At 42.6% G+C, this 24,729-nt stretch overlaps 1 pseudogene; it reads left to right on the top strand.

The window, feature by feature from the left end:
• LOC132885731 (desmoglein-2-like protein) overlaps positions 1-24,729 on the top strand; it is a 119,462-nt pseudogene that overhangs the window by 692 nt on the left and 94,041 nt on the right.

The raw sequence follows: 24,729 nt of genomic DNA on the forward strand, positions 1-24,729 counted from the left end.
TTTTTTTTTTTCCCCTGACACACAATTATTTTTGTTTAGTGGACTGAAAGCTACTGAATTGAAATCACAGACTTCCAATTTTATTAGTTTTTTTTCTTTAAATAGAAGAATTAATGAATTTAGAGCCACATGGCCTCTGCTATTTTTTCTTGCTTCACCAGGACACAATACAAGATACAAATCGTCATGCATCACATGGTGGGCTTTCCCTGTTCGCGCAAGACATTGTGGGACACAAATTTGAAACGGAAGAGGAAAATGGAGGATGCAAATGAAACGGGAAAGACTGACTACAGTAACGGAATGCGAGAAGAAAAGATGTTATGTTGCGAAGGAAAGGAAATGCTGGACCAAACTAATAAATATCGGTGGTCAGCGAGCACCTCGGTGCGATCAGCTGTTTGTTTAGCAAAAGAATGACGTAACTGTCAGTGCACAGTCAAGATAAACTTGTAGACGACAGTAATGCAACACTGGATGCTGCATGTGGGAAAACCCAACAGAAGTAAAAGAAGAAGAAGAAGAAGCAGGGCTCCAGAGAATGCGCACACCAGACTTCCTCTGTCTGTTCGACTGTGAGCAATTTCATGCACAATATTTGCTAGGGAATCCCTTCAAATTAAATAACTTCCCAGCCACAGAATGGCCTGGTTTTTTTTATTTATTTATTTTTACAGTAGATATTACAGAAATAAACATATCACAATGACCAAATTTCTGAAGGAAACTAAATTTCACCGATTTTATGAAATCTAAAGGCCATCTAGCTTTAATATAATACTGTGCATTGCAGGTGCACTCCTGTCAGAGCTGTTCTTCTGGAAAATTAATAAACATTTTCTGACCAATCAGAATCAAGAAATCAACAGTGCTTTGCTATATTTTAATGTCCAATCAGCTGCACATAAGAGTGTCATTAATAATAAGTGGTTTCATAAATGGCCATATCTGTGATGTCTCAGGAAAATATTTTGATGTAATTTGTCACAATATCAATTTTGCAACATCATATTTGACATTCTGATTTTTGTTGGGAAAAGGGGAATATGGTCCTTTATAAATGTATCTCATATGGTTCTGTTTCAATGTTAATACTTTTTCTCCTAGACACCTCTGTAATTACAGTCACAGCCTATGATGCAGACGAGCCAGGAACACCAAATTCAAAAATTGCATACAGGATTATTCAGCAGGAGCCGGCAAGCAAGTCAGTGTTCAAAATTGAGCGATCGTCTGGTGAAATCAAAGTCAAAATGAACACTCTGGACAGAGAGGTGAGCACCTCAGTCATAAAAAGCAGACATCACAATCACTATTGTGCAGTAAGTTCATCAACAGCCTTGTTGAAAGTGAGCAATTCCAGGAAGAGAACCCTGTCAAAGACATTAAATATTAGACAATATTTAGTTAGAGAAGATTAGAATCTGAGCTTCATACAATCTGAGTTTTATTATCCAAGGCTTTCTTATGCAGTGTCAGAATTATTGACATCCTTGGTAAAGATGGGTAAAAAAAAATGCCTCTGTGGTTAATTAGCTTAATCTCATACTGTGGGTGGTAAAAGAGAGCAACTGGACTTGTTTGAAGATTCTTGAAGAGGTTTCACCTCTCATCCGAAAGGCTTCTTCAGTTCTATCTGACTAATAGGGAGTATCAGGTATTTATCCTCTCATGGATGAAAAGCAATCCTAAGGTGTCGTTGAGCCATCCTGCTGGTGTGGGTCACTGGGGGCTGGGTGTGAACAGCCTCGAGAGTCGTTAGGGTGATCAATGGATTGCTGGTTCTCTCTGTCCTCCTGTGAGTCACTGAAAACAGCTGGGTTTTGGTGTGCATTCAGGCCCTGTCCACACGGCAACGGATTCAGGTGAATCCGATACAATTGTTTATCGTTTAGGCCTGGCGTCCACACGGCACCGGCGTTTTGGGTGCCCCAAAACGCAATCTTTTGAGAACGGGTCCCAGAGTGGAAAGATCTGGCAACATTGCCGTTGCGAAGTCGTCTGGATGAGTAGAACGGATTTGTTTATGATGACGTCACAACCACATGACTGTCAGTGCTTCACGCCGGGTAGAAGTGTAACGAACTCGATGCGAGTTGTCAACAAATCCTGTAACTTGGTTCATGAAACGCACTTACAAAATATTTTCACTGTGAATATTTATTGTGTAATGGTGCAAAGTGAGAGAGAGAGAGAGAGAGAGAGAGAGAGAGAGAGAAAATAGCCCTTAGGGCAGAGTCAATCCCGCCAGCAAAAATAGGGAAAAAAAGGAGCGATCTCACCTCTTCAGATGTTGGTTTAAGTCCTACAATACATTCCTCAAAAAGGGCGTAGAAAAACAAATTAATCCATCAACGTGTAGCATTCAATTTATTCCGGACCATTAAAGACTCCGCCTTCCGCGTAGAATCATACGTCATCCTCGCCGCCATATTGGATGGGTCAAAGCGGAGAATAAAGATGCCTCATTCATGTGCTGCGTTTAACTGTACCAACAGGTTTGCCGTCCAAACGAGATCACATGGGATTACCTTTCACAGGTGAGACTGGAAAAATACTTTTCATTGTATTAGGTCATTATAATGTAATTTTACGAACAGATTTTTCTGACTTTGTGGCTAATATGAAGTCTCGCGCATAATAGTTTATGCGCATGCATCCTTACTTCTTCTATTGATCTGGTGTCTCCGAAGGGACCGTCTTACAGCGCCCCTAGAGGTCTGGCATGTGTATTGCATCATTTTCAGCAAGCATTGCGTTGCCATATGGACCTGATATTTTACTGATCGTTGCCCATGTGGACGCGATATTTTTTTTAAATAACATCTCGTTGCCGTTGTCGTGTGGATGTAGCCTCAGTTGTCTGGGAAGTGTGCCAAGGACTGCATTGTAGGTGGCTGATAAATGATGTCTTAGACCCCCACCTCTGTTCAGTGATGGCCGTTCCAGGTTGACAAAAATGGCTTCTTTTTTAACTTTGACAGATTTTCTAATTATTGTGTTTACACTTAGCACTAAAAATACCCAATGTGCATTACTCAAATATGTCACACAACCACTGAAAATACTTTAGACAATCTTTAAACTATAGTAACTTTAAAATGATACAATCTGCTGGAGTAGTCTGTGCTCTCTCCTAAATGAGTTGTAATCCTTAATTTATGTTACCAGGGTGTTTTCATGGCATTCAAACTGGGGAATCCTGCCTCATGGCAATATGAGACATTCTCCTGAGCTACTGATATTTTTCTATTGCGTGCTCCTTTAATGCAAGACAGAATTCAAAACAATTTTTAAATTGTTAATATTTATGGGTCAAGACTATTTTCAACTTTTTCTTACACAGACACAAGAAATGTACAAACTGATAATCACAGGCACAGACATGGACGGACGCTATACTGATCCTCAAAACAAACCACGGACAGGAACAGGGACTGTGACCATCAACATACTTGATGTCAATGATAACATCCCCATATTAGAGGATGGCTCTGTGAGTGGGTTTTTTTCTCTGGATTTTTTTCTTATAATGAATAGCTAATGTTAATTGTCTCAGAATTATATAAATCTCTAATAAATTATTTAGTGCATATTGATCTTATTCAAATGGCTTGATGGTGATTGCTAGCTTGGTTAAAATATGTTGTTACATACATGGCATTTGAGTGAAAGTTTGATATGTTGCTATATAGCAGTGGCGGCTGCTGGTTTTTAAAACGGGGAAGCCCATTTTACGCATTCATCGTAAAACCTGTAGGCCGGATATCAAAGCATGGAAAGGTGTGCCCCATTAGCATAGTGAACTAGACAACCCTACCTAGTGGCAGAAAGTATTTTTGCTTGTACATTTCATGTTATAGTCTGGCTTGCCAGGCTAGTGCCTCATATCCTTAATCAAAAATATCAAACATCCAAAAATCACTGGCTATTCAACGAAGAGCCTTGAACATCATACCCTGATATGCAACACAGAGTCTTTAACACAACACCCAGCTGTGCAACACATCCTTGAACATCTTCTGCAACACAGTCTGGAAATTCATAACCAGGTAGGCTATGCAACACACAGAACCTTGAATATTATACCCAGGTATAACCTATAACACAGAGCCCACCATTCTCTTAACATTACTGAACAATATACACACTTCAGATTCATGAACATTATATGATGCACACTATTTATACACAAATTCTGCCCTCCGCTCCTTTTCCAGAAAATGGTCTGTGACCCTGTCATACTAGCTGGTTGTGCTTTCCAGAGACTTCACCAATTTCTGTTAGCAGCTAGCACTGCAGATCCCAATAAGGCTCAAGCTAGCCTACAACCAGATTGAACTACAAATGAAATAAATGAGTGAATTCGCGAATGATCAAACTGATAGAATGGATGAAAGTTAATGGAGCACAACGAGTAATATTTACATTTATTTACAGAGTAATGTACAGAGACATCAATGAGAAGAAACGTTTATATGAAAAGAAAGTCGGACAGCACTTTGGCACACGACTACACTTTCTCGACATCCGCTGGGGACTGACTGATCATACTTCCGTGTTCCTCGCCGACGCCGAAGTACAGAGCCCGCCCTCCTCATGTCTTTCAAACACTACCTCCAATAATCCTTCATCAGCCCGGCTTCTTGTCCCTCCCACTGTCTCGTTTAGTCCCAGAGAAGCCCGGCTTCCCTGGAAGTGACGATTTTGTCGATTTTAACCAATAACAACTAGCCGAAATTGGCTGTTCAGAGCCCTCTCATAGACTGCAATGGATACCCGGCTGCCAGCCATAAAGCCCATTGAAATAAGAAAGGTTACAGCCAGTGTTGCCAGATTGGGCGGTTTTAAGTGCATTTTGGCGGGTTTTGAACATATTTTGGCTGGAAAACGTCAGCAGTATCTGGCAACGCTGGTTACAGCCTGGCAGCAAAGGTGATTCTCGTAGCGAACTGCAAGTTCGTCAGACATCACTCAAATAAGTTACAGGATAGTTATGAACGTAAATACAATCTTGGGCATATATTATGTTATGCAAGTTATTGTTTTAATGAGAATTCAACGTCGTAGATGCCACAGTTTGGGGAGAGAATTTTAGGGGAAGCTCGGCTTCCCTTGTTGTCTCTGAGAAATCGCCCCTGCTATATAGTGTACGCTTGTGCCATAATGTTGAAATTCAGTGTATAGAAGGTGCTGCAAATATCTTGCATACAACTGTTTTTCCTCCTGTGGGACTGGGATACAAACAGCACCAATCAAACTCTGCAATCAGACTCTCAAAACAGAACACAAAACATCCAACTCATGGCTGAAAGCTTCTTCTCACCATGTGTGTGTGATGTTTGCAGTGCATTATTTAGTGCATATTGCAGTGGATTATTTAGTGCATATTGATCTTATTCAAATGGCTTGATGGTGATTGCTAGCTTGGTTAAAATATGCTGTTACATACATGGCATTTGAGTGAAAGTTTGATATGTTGCTATATAGTGTACGCTTGTGCCATAATGTTGAAATTCAGTGTATAGAAGGTGCTGCAAATTTCTTGCATACAACTTTTTTTCCTCGTGTGGGACTGGGTTGCAAATAGCACCAATCAAACTCTGCAATCAGACTCTCAAAACAGAACACAAAATATCTGACTCATGGCTGAATGCTTATTCTCACCATGTGTGTGTGATTTTTGCAGTATGAGGGGACTGTGGAGGAGAATAGAATGAATACGAAAGTGGAAATGGAAGTCCGAATTAAGGCCACAGACAAGGATAAGATTCACACGGAAAACTGGGAGGCTGTGTACACCATCATTTCTGGAAATGAGGCTGGTTACTTCGATATCAGCACGGACCCCAAAACTAACGAGGGCATCCTAACAGTCAAGAAGGTAAGATAGATAATTTACACAGGTGACACAGCAGATGAAAACATTGAACATCATGGAAAGCTTTATTTCACATGAAAGTCCAGCGTGAATCTGACTCTGGAAATAGTGGAGGTCTTTATTGTGTACATTCAAATAAATTAAATGTCTATTTATTAGTCTAAATAAATCGTCTAAAATATCACTGGCTGAAACTGAAAGTAATAATCACCTTTTTTGCACAAGCCAAATGTTTTGTGATTTCCACTACAATTGATGAACAGAGTATTGGTCAGGTTATCTTGGATGTTTTGCAGTCATGGAACCTCTTTAAAGATAATCAAAATACAATAAAATCTGTTGATAGACTTATTTATTGAACATGTTCCAAATATTAGGCTCATTATTTACAATGATGTGTTGCCTCTTTTTTCTATTTATCAAACTTACTTGCTTAATCCAGATAATTCAGCATTAAATATATTCAAATGACCCTTAAAAGAGGTTAATAACTAGAACAATTCAGTAATAAATATAAATAATTCAAGAATGGTGGGTTGAGAGTTCCACCACTGTCACTAAATTTCAAAAAACAAAGAAATTACAACTCCCTTGGCTCTTCCTCATGGACTCCATTTTAAAAACCATGGGTCTAGTCCTGGGGGCGGCATGGTAGTGCAGTGGTTAGCACTGTCACCTCACAGCAAGAAGGTTCTGGGTTCGAGCCCAGTGGCCGACGGGGGCCTTTCTGTGTGGAGTTTACATGTTCTCCCCGTGTCTGTGTGGGTTTCCTCCGGGTGCTTCAGTTTCCCCCACAGTCCAAAGACACACAGCAAATTCCTCAGTGTTGAATTAACACCCAGAGTGTTTATATAGGTCCAATTGGACCAGTGGCAGCTGGTAGTCCTTCAAACGGGAGGCTGGTCAGTTACGATATTTCCAGATTTAAAAGAAAAAACACATCAATTTTGCCCATACTCTTGCCTCTGATCTGGCTAATTGTTGGCAGGGTCACAAACTGTGAAATAACAGGTTCTTTTGGCCCATTAGCCTACTGTCCAATATACATGATGGTGGTGTTGGGGGGGTATATTTTAACATTTTACAGTATATTTTAAAATTGTGGCATGTTGTTCAAAAACTGATCATTATTGAAAGCAGCTCTTTGTCAGCAACCTCAGCAGTAACAGCAGAGTGTTCTGGAATAGGCACAAGCACTGACCTTGGGGAGCCAAACACAGAGCTGGGTGCCACACATTTCATTCAATGACACTTTCCCTATATTTTACTTATTTTGACTGAGAAATGTTTTATTGACAATTTTGATAACCCTTCACTTTTAATCCAGGTCTGTAGTGTGAAATGTTCTCGGCTGTGTTTTTGTTTAAAAATGTTTTCCAAATTGTAGCTGTGTTTAATTCATATCCAGAGAAATATATATTCCAATATAATATACTCAGCATAAACATTTTAAATAGATTCTATATTTTTGGTCCATCCATGACATATTACTAAAGTAGCCTATTTACTGTTGTTGATGTGGGTCACTTGCTGTTAGCCAATTCACTTTCTCGTACCAGGAGAGCTGAAAGGAACGAGTATTATTCCCTACCTTTTTCACCAAGTCAATTTGAGGCGTTGGTCTACCCTGCTCTTTAATTTTAATTTTTTCCTCGAAAGGAAGACTGGCAAATGGCTTCGCCAAAATTAAATCAGCAATGCTTGGCATCCGTGCGCAGCTTTCTTGCTAGCTGACTAGCCCCCTCAAGTTCAAGTTCAGTCACTCAAATATACAAAATTTCTGGAACTAAGATAGCAAACTTGACAACACTATATTTACACTTTATTTACAATGAAAATATATACAAACTAAAATAGCTGGTAGAAACCGTATGTAATGAATGAAATCGAAATGTAAGCTGATCTCTTACAATACACCACAGCACTTGCGAATCTGCATGGGACTGAACTGAAATTCACCGCTGCCTGTCTATAGTTGAAATGAGCTGTCAATCAAAGAAAATATCCAGCCGCTTTCACCAATCACCAGTCTCCTCGCGGAAACTGCCATGTTCCTCCCACTGTGAGGCTGGGAGTCCGTGGGGTGGGCATTTTCGCAGTATTTGTCCAATAACCGTCTTGCATTTTGAGATTGAAAAGCGCATAGCTCCCAAATGCCATTGAAGTCCACTGAGGCTGGGCTGCATCGCGCTGTCATGAGGGGGAAAAACTCATGCACACATTAGGCGAACTGGGGAAAGTTATAACGGAATGATTTTGCACTGTAGTTGGATTGAGCACATATATTTCTATGATTCTGGATCTGAAATGGCAATGTTATAAGGTCGGCTATAACATAAGCCTAGCGCAATTCATCCTACACGATGTTCGTCATTTTTAGAGGAGGCTGAGCCTCCCTCGTTGTCTTAGAGCAATCGCCCGTGAATTGGACCTATATAAACACTCTGGGTGTTAATTCAACACTGGGAATTTTGCTGTGCATGCAGGTTAGGTTAATTTGTGACTCTAAATTGACTGTAGGTGTGAGTGTGAATGTGAATCGTTGTTTGTCTCTATGTGTCAGCCCTGTGATGACCTGGCAATTTGTCCACGGTGTACCCCGCCTCTCGCCCACAGTCAGCTGGTATAGGCTCCAGCTTGCCCGCGGCCCTGCACAGGATAAGCGGTTACAGATAGTGGATGGATGGGTCTAGTCCTGTTCATGTTGTGATTTGGTATGAATTAGCCAAAACCTCAATATTTTTGTTGATTTGCAGTTGTTTTTGCATGCTCATGAAGGAAAATAAAATGTAATCTCTGCCTTCATGACAAATTTTAGCCTGCATTATTATCACTTCCTGTGATATTAATATTACCCAAAAACTGTATATTAGTAGCAAAATGGAAGAAGCAGACAACTGTGATGAAACTGTTTATGAGGGAGGATTTTTGATGTCTAAAAAATGATGCCAGTCCTCTTTTCCCCATCAATCTCATCATCCTTGTGCTTTTTTTTTTTTTATCCCTGGTGCTCATCGAACATACTTAGAAAATTCTGCATCACTACATTGAAAAATAAAGAATTTCATCATAATTTTTGGTTTTAGAATGTTGACTTTTTAGTCTAGGACCTTTTTAGTCTTGCACACGATTTAGGAGAGGATAACTCAACTGTTACAGGCTAATTTGACCCCAAGGAATAACTTGGGATGTGTGCCAAAATCGCTATCTGGGGCAAACAGCCTGAAAATGACCGATCCCCATACCCAAAAACCAATAAAATGAGGTATTGCACATACTTCTGTGGTGAGTGGTTCAAAAATTGATATTTTCAATATGGCTACCGGCAACCATCTTGGATTGGTAATTTTTGGCCTGTTCGCCCCAGATAGCGATTTTGGCACACATCCCAAGTTGTTCCTTGGGTTCAAATTACCCTATAACAGTTGAATTATCCTCTCCTAAATTATGTGCATACATTCTCACCAAGGTCCTCTACTATTTGCAATTTTGTGCAACACCTACACTTAAAACATTAATGATGTGTGGAAACATTATGTACAAAGGATAAGACCAGAGAAATATATCAAAATGTATATGCATATGAGTGATGTTGACCATATTTCATAAAAATAAAAATCCTTGAATTCTCACTACCTTTTTATTAGCATACTTTAAACTGTATACAAACTGTAACAGCCTGAATTATGACTAAACTTAAGAATCATACTGTCAACCAAAGCCTATAACATTTATTTACTTTCTACTCTTTCTCCATAAACCCTTATTTAAAAAAAATCCACTTTAATCTCATTGTACATGTTTATAGTGACAATAAAGGCATTCTATTCTATTCTCTTATTTTATTCTCTGATTTCTTTTTAATTATCTTTTAAAGGAGCTGAACTATGAAGAGTTGAAAGAGATCAATCTGGAAGTGGTGGTTGACAACAAGGCGCCTTATCACAAGTCGGTGGTGATTGGCGAGCGCAGAAAATACCGCATTAAGATCAGAGTGCTAAATGTGCCTGAAGCCCCTCAGTTCGTCCCCGCTGTCAAAATTGTCTCCATCTCTGAAGACAGTACCACCATTGACCTGAATAAGGTCATCACCATCTTCACAGCCAATGACACTGATACACAATCAACGGCCACTAACATCAGGTGAGAAATATGAACTAAAATTCCAGATGTGAAAGTGTTTCAGATATCAAAATGGAGATTTTTAAAAAAAAATCTAACATAAGCTAGCATAAGCATTGTGTTAAATATTAGTGTATACATTATTGATCTCCAATAGAACTGAAGTGAGTGTTTGAATTTATTGTTGAAAATTTAAAGACTTAATTTCCTTGTGGGAACAAGGTCGATTTATTTATGGACAGTGGTGGTTGAATGGTTAAAGGCTCTGAGTAACTAATCAGTATTTCTGTATTTTACATTACTGTCCTGTAATGTACTTTATGTGTGAGAAATAAAGTCCTCTTCGTCTTCTTCTTCTTCTTCTCTTTAACATGACATGTTTACATAGTCACTTGTCTCAATTCTGGGTTTGGCCAGAAAAATCGAGGCTATCAAAAAAATTCCAACTTATAAATTCCCACTCAGATGATTATGTGGGAGCTGACTTTCTCTTTATTAATGCTTCATTACTTATCAATAGATGTATGGCTAAGCCTGAATATCTATTTAGATATTATAGCATGTCAAATTTAGTTATTGCTGCACAAATTAATTACTTTATTAACCTTCAGAAAGCACTTTATCCTAGTCATGGTTGCAAAGGATCCAGAACCTGTCCTTGGATGGGATGGCAGTCCATTGCAAGGCACTATGCACACAAACATTCACACATTCATTCACAATTTAGAATAGCCAGTCCACCTCCAAGCATGTTTTTGGACCACCTTTATTAAAGCATTCATATGAAAGAAGGTAATGTTGGCCTGAACTGTGCACCATGGATTTAGTTCACTTTTAAAACTGTGGCTAAGGTGAATAGAATTCATTAATATTTTAACAGATGAGAGAAGAGAATTTGAAAACTTTGCATACTGGAGTGGTCTACATATTAAATAATTTATTAAAATAGCTTTTGGCAAGATATTTCTCTTATTCTTTCTGTTTTATCCTGAATCATATAAACCTAGTTTGTTCATTTTAAGTAGTGTTAATTCTTGCAGCCACCTCACGGAAGAAGTTTTGATATTGTGCAATTGTTCTCTTGCTGTAATTAACATTGGATTTTATACTGGATCTTTGTTTAAAGTTATGGCTAAAGGCTGAAATTGTTGTCAGGGCTAAACATTATCATTATTTTATTGCTGTAGGTATCTAAAAGGAAAAGATGTTGACAACTGGGTGAGCATTAATGAGAAAACAGCTGAGATCAAACTCAACAAATATCCAGACTACGAGTCCAAGTTCCTGATCAATGGGGTTTACTACATGACAATCTTAGGCATCACCAATGGTAAGTTAGCCAAGGATGGGAGCAGCCATGTGGCTGGTCTTTCAAGAATGTGCAATATACAACCCAGTGATACAGATGATAGGATTAGGCAACTGTGACGAGGTCAGGAATTACCTATGCTGTACAGAGGATAATAATTAATGACAGGGAGAGTTGCTTATTTTCATATGAGAACACATCCTTTAATGTTGTATTCCTTTTCATGCTTTTTATTCCTTTATATACATTTTAATCCCTTTATATACATTTTATATTGTGGAATGTCCACCAAAAAAAGTTACATAGTTCCTTTTATCACTTACATACTGTATGTTATAGCAGTGTAGGTGCAATAGGCTTATCAAATCAGTCTCATCAAACCAGTCTCATAAACTCATTAAACATTAATTCAAGCATCTAATAGTTTACACCTAAACTTAAAATGAATCAAATCAGTCTCATGTAAAAAGGGATCAGTCTCATAAAGTCATTAATCATTAATTCAAGTATCTAATAGTTTATAGCTAAACTATTAAAATCAATGGAATAACTTGGTGGTGATGTTGCTATAGTTTAATGAGTATTGTAGCTCTAATGTAATACATTTACTCTTGATCTATAACATTCATACAACCAAATGGGTGAAGGCAATGAGAATACTTTCCTTGGCAGAGGTTGGCACTTCAGTGAATATTGTAACAATAAACAGGACACAGTTTATTCCAAAGAGACCATTTATTGAAATAGCTGACAGGAATTAGCGAACTAATACTGGTCAGATATGGCAACAATAGCAGCCAAGGAATAATTCAATATAAATAGTGATACAATATATACAAATAAGAATCAGTAGTGTGTATGATAATTAAGGCACAAATGGTGATCAGAAGTAATAAGCTATAGCCAGTGTTACAGTGTAGGGGCGAGTGGATGTTAAAATGTGATAGGGAAACTACGTGTGTGTGTGTGTGTGTGTGTGTGTGTGTGTGTGTGTGTGTGTGTGTGTGTGTGTGTGTGTGAGAGAGAGAGAGGGAGAGAGAGAGAGAACAATGTTTAAGAGGGCACTGGTAAACAGATCCAAATCATGAGACAAAAGGCAGTATAAAAAAACAGGCAAAGGTCAGGCGAGGCACAAACAGAATATCAGAAGCAATTATTATTATTAGTAGAAGCAGTAGTAGTAGGTTACATTTATACAGCACCTTTCTCATACCCAAGGTCACTTTACTATTATAAGGGGGGGGGAGTCCACCAAAAAAAAGGGCAGGATATCATTCCAATGCAGTCCACAGTACAAATAAAATCAAAAAACAGAATCAGCAGAGCGATAACAAAAGGCTGGGTAAAGTCAAATGCAAGGAACTGTGCATATACATCGCAATAAACAGTGAGAGTTGAAGTCCTTAAATACTGAGTTGGGGTGATTGTGAACATAATGTGAGCACAATGTTCGCAACAAGATCAGATGAGCACAAATGGTCCTTCCATTCAAATATTGGGCATAAGTGAAGACTGGATTATATAATGGCAGAATGGTATGTCAAATGTGTTACAAAGAACTGCAGAGCATACCCTATGCAAAGCCAGCCTTTTGATTCAGACCACCAGATCGTAGTTTTGGATGCCCACTTCCTGAGAAAGAAAATGGTCAGAAAAATCTTTTATAAAAAGTGGGTCTCCAGTGCAGTACATCCAGATCTTCATCACCTAAGAGATGATGCTTCCATTCAAGATGCATAAAGTGCTGATCTTGATTATCTGCTAGCAACTGAGTTATCAGCATAAATGGTTAAAGAAATTGAAGAGTTAGTCACAAATGCCATACAATAGGCTTCTACAGAGACAATTGCTAAGCAAATTAAGGATGAAATCGGAAAACCATGGACAAGTAATGATTATCAAGCACTCTTAGTGCAATACCATGATGAAAAAGACCCAGTAAAAAAAGAAGACGGCCTATGAGGTCAGGAAACTTTGCACAAAATTAAAAAAAGAACCACCTATTTTGAATCTAAGGCAAATGAGCTGAATCTCATGCATGAACAATGCAATACCAAAGAGGAGTTCAGATTGATGAAGAAACACACGTCACTGTCACGTGTGACTAGGCCACTGATTCAGCCAAGGAAACTGGAAGAACATTTCTCAAAACACTTTTCTGGACGTCCCTATGATCCACAGCCTGAACTAGAGACCCTAAGAATTATCCACATCTGCTACCACCAGATGACCTACCTACTATTGAAATATCTACACCCAGTCATGGGGAAGTTGAAATGAGCATGAGGAGGCTATAAAATTGCAGATGTCAGGGCACCAATAAAGTATATTCAAAACAAATGAAATACTCAAGATCAGAAGTCTTGATAAAGTATATCATACTATCTGTAGGTATGATATGGTCCTGCCTGGAAGTCCCCACCAAGTAATCAAGAAAAAGAACAGCTTTATTTATCACACGTACATTTAAGCACAGTGAAATTCCTCTCTGCATTTAACCCATCTGAAGCAGTGAACACACATGTGCACACATGTGAACAATGAGCACACACACATACCCAGAGCAGTGGGCAGCTATGCTGTAGCACCCAGGGAGCAGTTGGGCGTTAGATGCCTTGCTCAAGGGCACTTCAGCCCAAGGTCACCCCAGGTTAACCTAACTGCATGTCTTTGAACTGTGGGGGAAACCAGAGCGCCCAGAGGAAATCCACACAGACACAGGAGAACATGCAAACTCCACACAGAAAGGTCCCTGCTTCTGCTGGGCTCGAACCCAGAATAGTGCTGCCAAAAGGATGAGGTCCCACTGAGATTTGAACTCGGATCACTGGATTCAAAGTCCAGAGTCCTAAACATTACATTAACAGCATATATAACCTGTTTGCATAAGAGAGAGTTGAAATCACTAGCTGAAAATTATAGAGGCTTAAATAGAAGTGTGACAATTTCTAAAGTGTTAATAATAATAATAATAATAATAATAATAATGGCATCCGTCTGTCTCGGGAGACAATGGACTTTTGCGCCTTGGGTCAGTCAGTGGTAGAGGCGCAGTGCCTCCTGTGGCTGAACAGTCCAATTCTGGAGTGGCAGGTCTTGCTGCAGTTGCTGCATGTAAAGGCCTCAGAGGGCAGTGAGTCCACTCTTTGTTTCTTCTGTTGTCATCTCTGGGTCCACTGCTCCTCTCTCCTGTGTTCGCTCTGTTGGATGCCGAGCTTGACTGTCATCCTCCAGCCATTGCAGTCAGCTTCCAGCTTCTCCCAGCTTGATGGGTTGATGTTGCAGGCTTTCATGTCCTGCTTGCAGACGTCTTTATAGTGCAGAGTTGGCCTGCCCATGGGTCTCGTACTGCTGGCCAGCTCACCGTACAACAGGTCCTTGGGGATGCGGCCATCCTCCATATGGCTCACATGGCCCAGCCAGCACATGCGGCACTGGGAGAGCAAAGCAAACATGCTTGGCATGTTTGCCTGCTGCAGGACAGCTGTGTTGGAGATGTGGTCATGCCAGATGATTCCCAGGAGTCTTCTAAGGCAGCGGAGATGGAAGGTGTTGAGCCGTCTTTCCTGGTGGGCGTAGAGTGTCCAGGACTTGCTGCTGTAGAGCAACATGCTGAGCATGCAGACCTGGGATACCTTCGTCTTGGTGTTGGTGGTCAGCTTGGTGTTCTCCCACATTCTCTTGGACAAGTGGACCATTGCTGTGGCTGCCTTGCCAATGCACTTGTTGAGCTCTGAATTGAGGGAGAGGTTGATGGAGATGGTGGAGCCCAAGTAAGTGAATTCTTTGACCACCTCCAGTGTGTAGTCACTTCTGCAGATGTTCAGGGCATTGCTGACGTCTTGGCCCATGATGTTGGCCTTTTTCAGACTGATGGTCAGACTGAAGGCATTGTAGGCAGCTGCAAAGCAGTTGATGAGTCTCTGGAGGGCTGTGTCAGTCTGTGCAGTCAGAGCAGCAGCAGCAGCAAACAACATCTCCCTGATCAGGGCTTGGCGTGTCTTGGTCTTTGCACGTAGTCAGGCCAGGTTGTACATGCTACCATCGCTCCTTGTGTGGATGAAGATGCCGTCCTCAGACACAGCAAAGGGGTGGGACAGAAGCAGGGAGAAGAAGATGCCAAAGAGGGTGGGTGCTAGGACACAGCCATGTTTGACTCCACTGCTGATTGGGAAGGGGTCAGATGTGGACCCGTTGAAGAGGACTGTGTCTGTCATGTCTTCATGGAAGGATGTAATTATCCAGAGGAGCTTGGGTGGGCACTCAATCTTTTGGAGAAGAGCAAACAGTCCTTTCCTGCTGACCAGGTCAAATGCCTTCGTCAGGTCTATGAAGGCAATGTAGAGGAGCTGTTGCTGCTCTCTGCACTTCTCCTGCAGCTGACGCAATGAGAAGATCATGTTGACAGTAGATCTCCCAGCCCAGAATCCGCACTGAGCTTCAGGGTAGACTCTGTCAGCGAGGGTCTGAAGTCTGTTGAGCACCACCTGGGTGAAGGCTTTCACAAAATTGCTGAGGAGAGAGATGCCTCTGTAGATGTTGCAGTCGCTGCAGTCTCCTTTATTCTTATACAGGGTGACGATGTTTGTGTCCCACATCTCCTGAGGTACTGATCCCTCCTCCCAGCACTGGCAGAGAAGTTGATCCACGTGTTGAAGCATGGCAGTCTGCTTGCCAGCCTTGATGACTTCAGGTGGGATGCCGTCTTTTCTTGGAGCTTTGCCACAGGTGAGTCGATGGCCTTGATGACTTCAGCTTTGGTAGGAGGGGTGACAAGTTCCACCAGCACAGGAAGGTCCTTGATGCTGTCCAAGGCAGCCACGGTGACAACGTTTTCCCTGGCATAGAGTTCCTGGTAGTGCTCTGCCCATCTTTCCATCTGCTTGCTGTGGTCTGTGATGATGTCTCCTGTGGAAGATTTCAGTGGCCCAATCTTGGAAATGGCAGGCCCAAACGCCTTCTTCATGCCATTGTACAGGCTTTATATATTGCTGACATCAGCAGAGAGTTGAATGCTCTGACACAGGTTCAGACAGTACTCGTTGGCGCAGTGTTGAGCAATCTGCTGGGCATCACTTCTGGCTCTATGGCGGGCAGCTAGGGTCTTTTCCAATGGGTCCCTCTTATGAGGGATGAGAACTGTTCTTTTGGCCTTAATCGCAGGTTCAAGTTGGGTCAAGCTGGCTTCAAACCAGTCAGGGCTCTTCTCTTCTTTCTTGCCAAAAGTGTCCATTGCTGAGGTGTAGATGGCTTTGTGAATATGTTCCCATCCCTTTTCAGCATTTTCTGTAGGGCAGTCCTGGAGAGCCTGGCTGACTGAGTTGGCAAAGCAGCCAAGCAGGTCAGGGTCAAAGGTTCTGGTGGTGTTGATGCGTGGGTGGCCTTTCTGGTTGGAGCGATGGATCCTCTTGGGCTGGATATGCACTATACTCATGACCAAGGAGTGGTCAGTATCACAGTCTGTACTGTGATAGCTGTGGGTGACAAGCATGTTGTTCAACGCAGGCCATCTGTTGATGGCAAGGTCCAGCTGGTGCCAGTGCCTAGATCTGGGGTGATGCAAGGAGACTCTGTGTTGGGGCTTGGTGATGAAGAATGTGTTGGTGATGCAGAGATTGTGGTAGGAGCAAAGTTCCAGAAGTCTCTGCCCATTCTCGTTGAGTTTGCCAACACCTGAGTGCCCGAAGCAGATCGGCCAGGATTCATGGTCAGTTCCTACTCTTGCACTGAATCACCCAGGAGGAACAGTCAAGTCAAGTCAAGTCAAGTCAAGCTTATTTGTATAGCGCTTTTAACAATAAACATTGTCGCAAAGCAGCTTTACAGAATTTGAACGACTTAAAACATGAGCTAATTTTATCCCTAATCTATCCCCAATGAGCAAGCCTGTGGCAACGGTGGCAAGGAAAAACTCCCTCACACGACATAAGGAAGAAACCTCGAGAGGAACCAGACTCAAAAGGGAACCCATCCTCATTTGGGCAACAACAGACAGCATGACTATAATATTAACAGTTTTAACATGAAGTCAGTTTCATTGATGTTATAAGCTCTTCATTGATGGAAGCTTGAGTGTAAAACTGTTCATGACAACTGCAGTCCTAAAGTTAGCAAGTCAACTGTAGTCCTCAGCCATAAAAGCATTACTGTAAGAGTCCAGAGTGTCCTCCAGGTGTGTCTTTCAACTGTTCTCATGGGGCCGTCCTCCACAGGAGCGATGCAATGAGACTCCAACCAGACACAGGGCACCAGGATGGATTAGGCAGGTCTGAGGAGCAGAAGAGGTCAGCATCTCGATCCAAGGACCAACATGTACAACCCCGATTCCAAAAAAGTTGGGACAGAGTACAAATTGTAAATAAAAACGGAATGCAATTATCTGGAAGTTTCAAATTTCCATATTTTATTCAGAATAGAACATAGATGACGTATCAAATGTGTAAACTGAGAAAATGTATCATTTAAAGAGAAAAATTAGGTGATTTTAAATTTCATGACAACAACACATCTCAAAAACGTTGGGACAAGGCCATGTTTACCACTGTGAGACATTCCCTTTTCTCTTTACAACAGTCTGTAAACATCTGGGGACTGAGGAGACAAGTTGCTCAAGTTTAGGGATAGGAATTGTGATATTTTGGTATTGGACCAAGGGATGAAAACATTAATAAATCAAGGAGACCAATTTCGCATGACCAATATGTTTACTTGGGCCTTCAACACATTACATATTGTGTAGTTCTGTTGTACTTGACTTAGGTCCAAACTAACAAGGACGCCACCAACAGGTAAGGAGGTAAACTACAACTACAATACATCACATCTCTCTCCTTAAGATAGATATTCCCTTAACAGTTCTATCCTGTAACTTCTGTTAATTAATGACTTGTCTTTGCAAACCAAAACATATTATTTCTTGTACTAAATAAAACTCTCTTACTTCACTGTTTAACCTTACAACTAAATGTTCCTTGGCAGTATTACTTTTTTCTATTACTTAAAATTCACAACTTAAACAATGCCTTACAGAAACAGAAAATTGCAAAAACTTTTTTTTTCTTCAATACTCAAGTTCTTGGAGAGTAACGTGATGGTGGTTTGATCACTCTGCCCACTCGTGACCTCTTGACCACGTCTTCATTCACGGTAGGTGTTGCAGATGTTTTCACAGGTGACGATGCAGGTGTCTGGAATGATGCGTCACTTTCTGCAGTTTGTCTTTCTCCTGGATCATAGTCTTCCAGATGTGGAGGACTCTGTGTTGTGAAAGTCTTTTCTCTGGTTTTCAGCAGGTGTCGCCTGTTTCTTCTGTAGGTGTTTCCACCAGGTGTTTTGATGACGAAGGATCTTGGCGTATCATGACTTTTCAACACAGTTGCCGGTTGCCAGTTGTCTTTCACTCTTGCTCTGATCTTTTCTCCTTCCTCAAGAGCTGGTAGATGTCTTGCTCCACAATCAAAGTAATGTTTCTGTTTCAGCTGTCTGTCTTTGATGTCCTTGTGTGCGTTCTTGTGTATCTGCGGTTTCAGGAGCTGTGTTGATGTAGATAGTTTTGTTTTCAGTCTACATCCCATTAATAACTGAGCAGGAGACAGCTTAACGCCATCTAGTGGTGCATTTCTGTACTCCATCAAAGCAATGTATGGGTCGTTCTGGCACTCAGCAGCTTTCTTTATCAGATTCTTGACTGTCTGAATTGCTCTTTCACTTTGTCCATTAGACTGTGGAAATCCTGGGCTGGAAGTGGTGTGTACGAATTCCCAGTTCTGTGCGAATGTTCTGAATTCTGCACTTGAGAATTGTGGACCATTGTCCGACACAACTTCATCCAGAATTCCATGTCTTGCGAAGATGGATTTGAGAGCTGTCACTACATGTGCACTTGTTGTCTGTGTGAGCTTGGCGATCTCTGGAAACTTGGAAAAGTAGTCCACACACATCAGATAATCACCTTGATTGTAGTGAAAGAGATCAACGCCAACTTTCGCCCATGCTCTGTCTGGTATTTCATGGCTGATGAGTGGTTCTTTGTTGTTATTGCATTTGAACATATTGCAGACTGAACACTGCATAACAACATCCTCAATCTCTTTTGCCATTCCTGGCCAGTACATAACATCTCTGGCTCTTTCTTTGCATTTCACGATGCCTAGGTGAGACTCGTGAACTCTCTCCAGCATGTCTGACCTCAAGATGTGCGGTACAACAACTCATGAGCTTTTGAAGAGTAGGCCATCAGAGCATGTGAGCTCTTCTTTGAAAGTCCAATACTTCCTGATCTCTGGTGGAACGTGTCTGATTTCTGCAGGCCATCCGGTCTGAACGCAGTTCATCACCAGTTGCATCTCTTCATCCGCTGCTGTTGCTGTCCTGAAAGCATTCAACTTCTCGGTTGAGATTGGCAGGTAAGATGACAAGACATGAACTTGCAATTCATCTTCCAGGAGTGGTTCAGTGTGCTCTTTGAGATAGGCACGGCTCAGTGTGTCTGCTATATACAACTCTTTGCCAGGTTTATATTTCACTTGTAGATCATAGGGTTGCAGTCTCATGAGCATTCATTGTAGTTGAGGAGGAGCTTTCTGTAGTGACTTTTTGAACACTGTCTCTAGGGGCTTATGGTCAGATTCAACGTGCACAGATTTCCCATAGATGTACTGGTTGACTTTCTCACAGCCAAAGACAATAGCTAAAAGCTCTTTCTCAATCTGAGCATATCTTTTCTGACACTCAGTGAGAGACCTCAATCCAAATGCTACAGGCTGTCCTTCTTGTAGTATCACTGCTCCTAATCCTTCAGAACTCACATCTACTGACAGCGTAATGTCTTTGCTGACATCAAAGTATCTCAACACTGGGGTGTTACTCACCAGTGACTTGAGCTTTCTGAAGCTCTCTTGCTGCTCAAAGTCCCAATGCCATGCTATGTCACTTTCTTACAGTTTTTTCACAGGTGCACTCACCTCTGCCAAATTCAGTATGAATTTTGCCAGATATTGCAGCATTCCCAGGAACCTCATCAGAACTGCTTTATCTTCTGGTTCCGGCATGTCCTGTATCGCTCTGACCTTTTCTGGGTCGGGTTTCAATCTGTCTGCTGACAAGACATGTCCAACATAGCTGACTTCAGTTGCAGTGAGAGTTGAGGATGTCATGAACAATATAAGCAGGTTGACTGTCAAGGGTGAGGAGTGCAGAAGGTGAAGTGGAGGAAACACTGGTGGCTAAGAGACCAGGGACGGCAGGTTTCAGGCATGATACCTGGAAGGTGGAAATTTTTAAGCTCCTGGGAACTGCCATTTCACAAGACTTGAAATGGGAATCAAACATCAACTCCATTCTCGTCTCGTCTCGTCTTCATCCGCTTATCCGGGGCCGGGTCGAGGAGGAAGTAGTCTGAGCATGGAAGCCCAAACTTCCCTCTCCCCAGACACCTCGGCCAGCTCCTCGGGAAGAACACCGAGGTGTCCCCAGGCCAGCCAAGAGACATAGTCCCTCCAGCGTGTCCTGGGTCTTCCCTGGGGCCTCCTCCCGGGGGGACATGCCTGGAACACCTCCCCAGGGTGGCGTCCAGGAGGCATCTGAAAAAGATGCCCAAGCCACCTCAGCTGATTCCTCTCGATGTGGAGGAGCAGTGGCTCTACTCCAAGCTCCTCCCGAGTGACTGTGCTTCTTACCCTATCTCTAAGGGAGTGCGCAGCCACCCTGCGATGGAAGCTCATTTTGGCCGCGTGTATCCGCGATCTTGTTCTTTTGGTCATTACCCAAAGCTCATGACCATAGGTGAGAGTCGGAATGTAGATCGACTGGTAAATCGAGAGCTTTGCCTTTTGGCTCAGCTCCTTCTTCACCACGACAGACTGGTAAAGTGACCGCATCACTGTGAAGGCTGCATTGATCCACCTGTCGATCTCACGCTCCATCCTTCCCTTACTTGTGAACAAGATCCTGAGATACTTAAACTCCTCCACTTGAGGCAGGACTTCTCCACCAACCTGGAGAGGGCAAGCCACCCTTTTCCGGTCGAGAACCATGGCCTCGGACTTGGAGGTGCTGATTCTCATCCCAGCCTCTTCACACTCGACTGCAAACCGCCCCAGTGCATGCTGAAGGTCCTGGTTTGAAGAAGCCAACAGGACAACATCATCCGCAAAAAGCAGAGATGAAATCCAGTGGTTCCCAAACAGGATTCCCTCCGGCCCCTGGCTGCGCCTAGAAATTCTGTCCATAAAAATTATGAACAGAACTGGTGACAAAGGGCAGCCCTGCCAGAGTCCAACATGCACTGGGAACAGGTCTGACTTACTGCCGGCAATGCGAACCAGACTCCTGCTCTGTTCATACAGGGACTGGACAGCCCTTAGCAAAGAGCCCCGAACCCCATACTCCTGAAGCACCCCCCCACAGAATACCATGAGGGACACGGTCGAATGCCTTCTCCAGATCCACAAAACACATGTGGACTGGTTTGGCAAACTCCCATGAACCCTCAGGCACCCTATGAAGGGTATAGAGCTGGTCCAGTGTTCCACGACCAGGACAAAAACCATATTGTTCCTCCCGGATCTGAGGTTTGACTATTGGCTGAATTCTCCTCTCCAGTATCCTGGAGTAAACCTTCCCGGAGAGGCTGAGAAGTGTGATTCCCCTATAATTGGAGCGCACTCTCGGTCCCCTTTTTTAAAATGAGGGACCACCACCCCGGTCTGCCACTCCATGGGCACTATCCCCAACTGCCACGTGATGATGCAGAGGCATGTCAGCCAAGACAGCCCCACAACATCCAGAGACTTGAGATACTCAGGGTGGATCTCATCCACCCCCGGTGCCTTGCCACCGAGGAGCTTGCAAACCACCTCAGTGACTTCAGCTTGTGTAATGGATGAGTCCACCTCTGAGTCATCAGCCTCCACTACCTCAATGGAAGACGTGATGGTGGGATTGAGGAGATCCTTGAAGTATTCCGTCCACCACCCGACAATATCCCCAGTTGAGGTCAACAGCTCCCCACGCGCACTGTAAACAGTGTTGGCAGAGTACTGCTTCCCCCTCCTGAGGCGCCGGATGGTTTGCCAGAATTTCTTCGAGGCCGACCGATAGTCCTCCTCCATGGCCTCACCGAACTCCTCCTAATTCCGAGTTTTTGCCTCCACAACTGCCCGAGCTGCGGCACGCCTGGCCTGCTGATACCTGTCAGCTGCCTCAGGAGTCCCAGAGGCCAACATGGCCCAATAGGACTCCTCCTTTAGCTTGACAGCATCCCTTACTTCCGGCGTCCACCACCGGGTTCGGGGATTACCACCACGACAGGTACCGGAGACCTTGTGGCCACAGCTCTGAACAGCCGCATCAACAATGGAGGCAGAGAACACGGTCCACTCAGACTCAATGTCCCCTGCCTCCCTCGGAAGCTGAGAGAAGCTCTCCCGGAGGTGGGAGTTAAAGACCTCCCCGACAGAGTGCTCGGCCAGACATTCCCAGCAGACCCTCACCATACATTTGGGCCTGCCAGGTCTGTCCGGCTTCCTCCTCCGCCAGCGGATCCAACTCACCACCAGGTGGTGATCAATTGACAGCTCAGCCCCTCTCTTCACCCGATTGTCCAAGACATAGGGCCGGAGATCAGATGAAACAACAAAGTCGATCATCGACCTCCAATCTAAGGTGTCCTGGTGTCACGTGCAATTATGGACACCCCTATGCTCGAACATGGTGTTTGTTTTGGACAAACCGTGACTAGCACAGAAGTCCAATAACAAAGCACCACTCAGGTTCAGATCGGGGAGGCCGTTCCTCCCAATCACACCCCTCCAGGTGTCACTGTCGTCGCCCACATGAGCATTGAAGTCCCTCAGTAGAACAGTAGAGTCCCCGGTCTAGAGATGAAAGTGGAGCAAAGAAAAAAACCTTGAACTTTTGAAAGTCAAACTAAGATTGGGGGGGCAACTTCCCCCGAAAATGTTTTAATAACATAACACGCAAAACCCTGCATTCTAGTGCATTTTAGTACTTATTTTCACTAAAACAAGTTATAACTTTTAAGCCTTTTTCTATCATGTACATTAATGATTAACATGTCAAAAATATCAAATTTAATTCCCCTAGTTAATGAGTACTTTTCAGGAGTGCATTTAGAAAACATGGTGATTTTCCTGGCTACACAGTTAATTACTTTGAAAAAAATCATACAGTTGAAGGTAAACTCAGCAAAATCCCAAAAACAGTACTGTTAAAAAGTAAAGGCCTGTTAGAGTTTCTAAAGCTTTCAGGTTTCAATGTTGGGGACATTGAGCCTCGTTTATCAGTCTTTTAGTAGAGTTGTGCATTTCCTTAAGCTAAAGTGAACTAAAAATTTTCCAATTCATATTTATGCGAGTTGAAGCCAATTGTTTACATTAGTTCATATTGTCTGTAAATTTAAACACACCATTGAATACCAAATTGCTCATGTAAATCAGGGGCGTAGCTAGGATTTTTCAAGGGGGGGGTCACACACTGACTGGCAGCCTGAGTACATTATGTAACAAAAAATAATTACCATTGCTAGTTTTAGGTAGCTTAGAAACCGGCTCTTCCATTATTGCTGTTTCTTCCACGTTTTCTTGATGTTGTGTTCTAGAAATGGCACTAAAACTTAGCTTCAAAACCACAAAATCTGGGCTGCCAACTCTCATGCAATGAGCGTGAGACACACGCATTTGACTGTCTTCACACGCTCACACGCCATACCTCCGATTTCTCACGCTAGAAAAAAATCTAGATTATCTATCTGATCTAGGCTACCCATTGCGTCGCGCCAACCACTTGCGATTGATTAATTACGCCTTACGCACGGCTAAACAGGCAGAGAGGTGTTCCATCTGTACACACTCCCCTATGGTAGGTGGTGCACCTAATGATGCTGCACTCGCCGGAAGTTGGATAATTGCCTACTGTCAATTTAGAGGAAGAGGAGGGAGAAGAAGGTATCCGAGTTGAAGACGGGTGTCTCAGACAGGTTTGTACATATGTATGCCGATGTGTGGCGTTACTGGCATAATTATGAACTTATATAAAGTTTCTTAATTGGTGTTGTGAGAATATTTAATGCCATATCGAGAGCTGTGTACTAGGCATGCTAAATCATTATAGGCCTACTGCCGTGCCAAAGCCTCTATCTTCCCCAACAAGCAGCACAGGAGAGCACCTCCTTAGCACACGTTTATTAAGCGCATTTTTAGTTTGTTTACTGTATGTTATCATACTTTATGACTTTATTTGAAGCCATACTGGAAATGTTGTAAAACAGGGCTTTTCAAAGTGTGGGGCGCGCCTCCCCTAGGGGGCGCCAGAGTTCTTCAGCGGGGGCGCAACGTGAGGAAAAATAAACCAGAATAAGTTACTATTGCGGACATTTAGCAAACTTCAGCTAGCCTTT

Source organism: Neoarius graeffei, chromosome 1, assembly GCF_027579695.1.
Source record: "Neoarius graeffei isolate fNeoGra1 chromosome 1, fNeoGra1.pri, whole genome shotgun sequence".
NCBI lineage: Eukaryota > Metazoa > Chordata > Actinopteri > Siluriformes > Ariidae > Neoarius > Neoarius graeffei.